This window comes from Xenopus laevis, chromosome 4S (assembly GCF_017654675.1).
Source record: "Xenopus laevis strain J_2021 chromosome 4S, Xenopus_laevis_v10.1, whole genome shotgun sequence".
In the NCBI taxonomy this organism is placed as follows: domain Eukaryota; kingdom Metazoa; phylum Chordata; class Amphibia; order Anura; family Pipidae; genus Xenopus; species Xenopus laevis.
In genome coordinates, this window is record NC_054378.1 from 32130985 (window position 1) to 32139348 (window position 8364).

Here is an 8364-nt window from a genome sequence, read left to right on the forward strand (position 1 = left end):
GTATTTAAACTATATTATTTGATACATTTCTCAGCAGTGTGGAAGAATTGCCAGCAGCTAATGTATCAACTGTAACAGTATAAGGTTATGGCACACTAGTCTGGTTTAATTTAAGGGGGAAATTTCTCACGATTAAGCTGGATTGGCGCAATTAACAGGTTTTACTTGCAACGATCCTAATGTAATTTTTTTTGGCAAGTTGTGTTTGGGAGATCTGTTGCACGCAGCAGCGCAGAATTAACTGCAGGTGATAAATCTTAGTGTGTGCCATCACCCTTAGAGAGCTTAAATTTGGTTTACTAAACTGCTAGTACAAAACATGAGACTGTGAAAATGAAACCACATCTAGGTTTCAAATAATTGAAAAATTTTAAAACACAGAAAGCAATTGAAAAAGTTGTTATTTGTGTGTCCCTATAGCATAAAACCAATTACCCAGTCTCTCTAACTGCAAATATAATGAGGATGTCCTGATGAGTATTTCCACATTCATATACCACCTCAAGTTATTTTATGCTTTATTTACATGGTTTGCAAGGGAAGCAGCCCAATATATACCTATTGGTTGCTTATGGAGTAAGGCACATGGTTAGTGTGCTCAAAAAAATATTTTTGAAGGATTACACTCATGCAGGTCATGATATACAGCAGCTATGAATCTAAAGTGATGGGACTCCAGTTGCTTTAGACCAGGGGTCCCCAACTTTTTTTACCCATGAGCCACATTCAAATGTAAAAAGAGTTGGGGAGCAACACTAACATGCAAAAAGTTCCTGGAGGTGCCAAATAAGGGCTTTTATTGACTATTGGTAGTTCCTAAGCATACAAAAGGCTCTGTTTGGAAGTACTAATGGTTTTCATGCAACTAAAACTTGCCTCCAAGCTTGGAATTAAAAAACAAGCACCTGCGTTGAGGTCAGTGGGAGCAACAGCCAAGGGGTCGGAGAGCAACATGTTGCTCATGAGCCACTGGTTGGAGATCACTGCTTATCTTTCTTAAACCTTGCGTCAAAGACTTATTCCCTAAAATGAGCTGAGCCCTATTTTTGAGTGACAGTTCGGTATTAAACTGGTCTTCACATTTTTGGTTTCTTTAAGTTAGTCAGCTCGCAAGCAATAGCACATACTAGAACAGAAATTTGGGATGTCATATTTATTTTACCTCAAATTGAATGTTTCACTGCTTATAAAAAATTTTTTCCCATTTATAACAGGATATTTCCTGTAGAAACTGCTAGCTATTATTAAAATATTGCTCCTTGAAGCCAATAAATTGGCACCATTAGCATTAACTTTTATTTGTGCAACGGGCAAAACTATAGTGTCTGAAAAAAATAATAACCTGAAAAAAATCCCTACACCTCCTCAAGGAACTGAATTTAAAGGTTAAATGTGCCTGTCAATCAACAATTTGTTGACTTGGTTTCAGTGTATCCCTAGTAAGAGCCACAGAGTGATTTCAAACACAATTAGCAGCTTGATGTGACAGTCTGTATTTCTGAGCAACAATCACCTGAGCAGTGAGTGCACCAGTGCTTGCAGGCAATTGGCATTCAACTGAATGGGGTTTGTTTGGGGCATTTCAGTCCCCACCGATTAAGCTACTTATCACCCAGGCAATAACACTCTGGGAAACACCCACATGCCACTGCCCAAATAATCCACATCCTGGCTTTCAAGTGATTGAGCATGCAAATCATAAAGTTCTTATTACTTACCAGACTAGTATTTAAACATTCACATTGGTATTTTTCATTTGGTTCGCACAATAAATGGCTAAAGTTGCTGGCAGTTCAGTTTATGCAGTGATCCCCAAATTAATAATATATTTTTTATTTGAAGTGAGGTTAACGCAATTTTATTGAAACCTTTAGAGACACAGGTTCACCAAATCCAAAATGTTGGAGTTTGGCCAAATAAATACTCCCAAAAAAATGGCCAAATGCTTAACGAAACACTAATGAGATTAAGGGTTTGGATTTGTTTCCACTAATTATGAAGGATCTGGGCAAATCTTAGTCCTTTACAAAGTGCTAGAATTTGGTCAAATCCCCGCCAAATCCTGCTTCCCTCTTTAGATATCTAACCAAATATTTAATTTGGAAATCAATTAGAACACTATGCTACTTCTGATGCTTACAGAATTGTCTCCTGGATGTTATTTTCTAAGAAAATAACGTTAATTACATAATTTAATTAACATAGTTTTATAGGGAAAGTAAAACCTATTCAAACTAATTTTTCTCACATAATATATGCCCAATAAAGTCTTAGTAAAGTGCAAATGAAACAAAGTGGCAGTTCCCACATCTGCATAAAAGTACAAATATTGTAACACAATAATTCATGACTTCAGGTTAAAGAATTTATTATAGAGTAATTAAATGTAATGTAAATGTTTCTCTACAATGTGTAACACAGGCATAAACTGCAGCATCATAAAAACCCCTGAAAATTAAATCTCAATCGCAATCACTTACACTCACAAACATAAGTAGATTTGTATCATTGCAGTGATCCACATAAACCAGTCAGTCAAATACAGTATTTGATTTCATTATTCCAGCTGCACTAGGCAGGTTGTAGCTGATTATGGATTAGTTGCTATGGGCTACTGCACTGGGGTAAAGTGGTTGTATCCCACCATTGAAAAAATATATCTGTAACACTTGGCTTGCCATTTGCAATGAATTGACTTAATTACCAGTTTCTTACCAGTCAACTGACTACAATAGAACAGTGCCATATTCTAATCTGTGATGCAGGTGAATCAACTGTCATGTAGGATTGGAAAGATCTAGATATTAGATTAGAATTTTCAGTATTATGGGACATTGTTGCTAAACTGATTCTCAGTGTTGGCAGTCCCACACCAAAGGGTACACCTTCAAACTAACCATATTGATTTTATTATTAGATGAAACTCACTTAAAAGGGGGTCTAACCCCAAATATGGATTGGTGTAAACTTACTCAGGGTGCTTCTCTGTGAACTTTTGCAATTTACATTTATTTCCTATTTTCAGCGGTATCTGAGATATTAGCAGTTTTGACTGCAGTTAGCTCTCTCTGAGCTTGGGTTAACCAACTATAAAGGAAGTGCATATAAAGTGCATAGGTAGTTAGGGTCACTGAAACTCTGACCTTCAAAGAGAGCTATTATGCTCAAAGCCTTGTTTCAGAAACTACTAAAAATAGAAAATGAAGGTAAAGGACAAAAGTGATCAAAGGGCCACTCTGAGTAAGTTTATGTTAATTACCCATGTGGATTTTGATCCCCTATCAATACCAATTTGTGGGCCCTTGACAACTCACAAGGCTTTAAATGGTAGAAATGACCAATTGAACTGCAACATCTGTTATAGTATGCTCTGTTACAACAATAGATACATTATACATTGTATAGGTGCTCAGCTGACCCAGTGCAGTTACCAATACCAGTTATTTTTTAATTCAATCTGAACTGCATCTCAATCAGCCATAATACATGTCATCACCGGCTAGAGAAAATGGAAGGAGAAACACACATAGGCATCAAATACATTTTTATATTTAGATATTAAAGGCCCTAGCTTTTTGAGAATTTAACACTTCTTTAATAATCACTGTATACGGGATTCAGGCACCGATATCAAGCATATACATTTAAAGCAACATCCAGAAAACATGTTAACCGCTGATAATCATGTTCTTGTATGTAGTTGCTGAGTTTTGTACAGTCACTTCATCAGGGGCCCAGAGGAGGTGAGAAGTTCACATGCTGGATCATCTTCTGCTCAAACATATTGCTTGTCCCTCAACAAGTAGCTCATTTGTGTGCAGAGAAAGGGACACTTCCTAATGGCTCCCCTGCAGTTTCTTTCATGTGTGGTCACTTGTCCTGATTGATAAATGACACTGGAGCTCAAAAGATTTATTGACAAAGGCCCTTCTCTCTCACTTATTGGCTTGTCCCTGAGGAATGGACAGGTGGAGTATATCTCATAGATCACAAGTATAATCATATCCCACCTGCACTCACATTATTGCAGCCTTTGGGCTCGTTTCTTTATTGTGTTTGTTTTTGCATTTATCAACATTGATGCAAGTTTAGAACCTTCCTGAAGCAACATCTGTATTAATGGATTGTGTTGTTGTCTTAATAAATAGCCCCTGCAAATTCCCCTGTCTAGAGTAAACAGAAGGGTTTAAATCACTCTGTAATTAAAAATTAAAAATAAAAATACCTTTTTTAAATTTAAATCAATGCTGCAAGGGACAATTGCCAAGTGGTAAAGATCTTTCATGTTACTTAAATTGTCCATGGCTCTTATTTATTAGTTTTCCAGTTTATTAAATCATTTGAGATTTTTAGCCTCATTGAAAATGAATGGGACAATAAGATTCTCGCTGGCATGCAACTTTTTTTTACTGCAAAAAAACACACACAGGAATATTTTGTCTAGTTTTTTTTCTTAAATAATCAAGCATTTGATAAAAAAATTGGCACATGTTTTATCTGCGTTTTTTTCCCACCTCCACTTTTTTTTCACAAGCTCGATTTTTGATAAATCAGCCCCTTACTGTCTATATCTATGTTAAGGGCAGTAATTCAGAAAACTGAAACATGGAGTCAAAGTGATGAAGGGTCTTGGCCCAAAGTAAACCATTTTACATTTGGTTCCAGTGCTTTTCTTTTGCAGACATGATTATTTACATCAGTTAACCATGGGGAAGCAGTAACTTGGGGAAAAACTTTTTTAAGTACTACTTAAAAAATAATTATGTATTAGTTAGTTTTATAAGTTTAATACAGCAACGATAATTAAGCAAATATCTAAATTTTTTTTGAAATACGAGTTTTCTGAACTTGAAAATTTGAGTTTGATCAATCTAAAAAATCCTGAATATCTGAATTAAAAAAAAAATGGGGAACTAAATCCTGACAAGCTTCTGTGGAAGTCAAACCTGACCTGAAAAAGAATTTTAAGTTATTTTCTGCGACAATTAGATAATTTTTTTCTAGTTTAGGTATTTTCATACTATGCTAACAATACAAACCACAGCTTCTCTTTACATACTGTTGCAGTGTATGGCGTTTTGAACAACAGGATGGCTGTCTGACTATAGGCCAATAAGGTAACATTGTCAGTAGTCATGGGTGAATAAATTAGACTGGCACAAATTTGTGGTGAATTTCCATGCTTCGCTGCCGGCGAATAAATTCGCAAATTTCCTGCAAAAATATGCCGTGAAAAATCGCCACCGTCAATTTTCGATTTTTACAATTCTTTTGTGAAAATGTCACATTTTCACGATTTTTTTGTGAAATCCTTCTAATTTCAAGATTTTTTAGTGAAAACGTCTGAATTTCACGTTTTTTTCATGAACTTTCATGAACTGGAGAAATTCACCCATCACTTAATTGTCAGCCAATGTATGGCTGACTTTTTGGATTCTGTTCAGCTGACAAATAACAATTTGGGTAAATCACAATGAATTCAGTGAAAAGGCAATAGGCCTTTTTGTGGTTTCACAAAAGGTGAAATGTAGGTTAGGCAACAGATATAAAGAATGTTATTATTGTCATCAAACCTTGATGTGGAGCATCTTGCTCAGTTATACCAACCATCCCAACCCCCAGCTGGCCAGCCACACACATCTTGTCCCTAGGAGATACTTTCAGATAAAAGCCCTGTTCTGCTTGCTAAGCCCAATTTGCCAGAAATATTTGATTTTGCTTTGCCAGTTTAAAGTTTTATGTCATGGCACTGTTTTGTATCATTTTGCTTAATAACCTTACACTTCTTTTGGAATTCAATTGAGAAAGTATTCATTAAATACAAGTTAAACGCCATTTCCCCTATGTTTAATGATGTCTGTTAACGGTTGCATCCAGATCATCTAAAACTGATCTGATAACATAGAGAGGATTTGAAGTATCACATGGAGTTCAGATTTACAAGTTATTGGCCAAAACAGCTAGTATCATAGCAACATCTGTTTTATAATCTTTTGGGAATGTGGGTGAAAAATGCCTTGTTTATCTACTTTGTTTGCTAAGGACACACTGGGTGTTCCACAGGCATTTCCTAATGACATTCTGTTTACGGAGACTCCTGTGTATCCAAATGGCATATAAACTGCTTCAAAACCTCGGATTAGGGATGGTGAACTTTATATCTTGGTGATTAATATGAGAAAATGATGATCAACGGCTGCAGAAATTAAAAAAAGGTCTTTATTAAATAGTGTCATGTGTGCAAAACAGTATCATATGGCTATTTGCACTTCTATTTGTGACAGGCAAATCTCAGATATTTTCCTGAAGGTCTGTATATGTTTGCAAAGCCGAAGTATCATTTGAAGCAGTTGTAAAGGTTATGTAATCAATATAAAAAAATCTAAATAGAATAAGGGATTTGAAATTATAAATTAAATTCACATCATTTGAAAATCAGATGTATTTAAATTACATACTATATAACCCTTCTAGCTGAAATTTCTAGATGTGTCCGAGATATTTCTCATGGTATGGTAAAAACAACTAAACTGCAGTTCTTTCTAAAACAATTTAATTTAGGAATGCCAATATAATGTAACATAATATAAAATGCCATAATGTAAAATCTCCTTTATGAGAAAGCATTCACAATACATTTGGCCAGCATACAACATTTTCCACCCAGAACCTCTGTCCCAATGCGTGTTGATAATTCTAAATTTATATAATAGGCTCCTCCCTTTTCCTTGATGCTGCTGGGGACATTAGGCATTAGGTACCAATATGCAGGAGGATAAATAGGTAATAAGAAAAAGGTCTGAAAACTATTTACTAAGTTAATTTAGATTAGAACATAGGCACATGCAGTCCAATTTGTATTCACTATAACTGAAATATGTTTTCATATTTGTATCATAATAACAATAATGTCTACACTTATTTGTTTCCCTAGCTTCTATACAAGTGCTAACGTATCAGCTTGATTCAGTCATGGCTACAACTCTTTGAACTTTCTTATCCACTCCTACAACCCCTCTATTGTGTTATAGATTACTAAGTAGGCTTCATGTTATAGCATTAGCAACTACAACACACTGTTTGATCAGAGCTTGAGTCAAAACATAAAAACGCTTCCACAATTCTCTTGTGAACTGAGCACAGCCTTCTGATACAGGAGGCCTGTCGGACATAGTTATTAATTGGGTTGAAAAAATACATCATGTTCAACTCCTCCAAATGAAAACCCAGCATCCATACACACACCCCTCCCTACTCTCACATAAATTCTATATACCCATATCTATACTAACTATAGATTTTAGTATCACAATAGCCTTTGATATTATGTCTATCCAAGAAATCATCCAAACTCTTAAAGGCATTAACTGAATCAGCCATCACAACATCACCCAGCAGTGCATTCCACAACCTCACTGACCTCACTGTAAAGAACCACAAACGTTGCTTCAAATGAAAGTTCTTTTCTTCTAGTCTAAAGGAGTGGCCTCTGGTACGGTGATCCTCTTAATGGCTAAAAAGGTCCCCTGCTATTTGTCTATAATGTCCTCTAATGTACTTGTAAAGTGTAATCATGTCCTCTCGCAAGCGCCTTTTTTCCAGAGAAAACAACCACAACTATGACAGTCTACCCCGATGAGGAAGTTGTGACTGGAAATAATGAGTTCATATTTGCAAATAAAATTGTGATTTCAGTAACACCTTCATATAGCAAAGCACCACACAAGGGAAAAAAAATAAACATTCACCTCCTATCCTTATCAAATAGAGGAAAAAAAATTAAGGTAAAGTGCTACTTTAATGTTATGTGTCTGTACTTGTATCTGTGAGTATTATGTATATATCATTAGCATTCTTTATTTATATATCACCAATATTTTCTGCAGCATTTTACATTTTACAGAATATGCATCCTTTGCATCACTTCTTGCCTTGCAGGAACATTATGCTTTCTTTCTATAACACCTATACATTTATGCAGCACTGGACAGAGATTGTTAATAGTTCACATCAGTCCCTGGCCCAGTGGAGTTTAAAGCTGTTTAATGATATTAACTATATATTTACAAATATACATTCAGATTTTTTTGTTCTTTTCCAAACTTGTTAAATCTTTGTGGGTGAGTACTATCTACTGCTATATTATATGCCCTCCAATCTAAATGATCTGCCCCTGTGTTTTAATTTTGCTGGGTGTCCTCTATCTTTATTATAATTGATTAGCATTAGCTAAATGGAGAGTGTTTTCATAATGACTGTAAAAATCTATACCACATTTCAGATTTCCCTTTTTTCCACTGTGTAACACAAAAAGCTTTGAAGCGGATACACACAATCTTTTCCTATTTAGCTGAAAATACAATA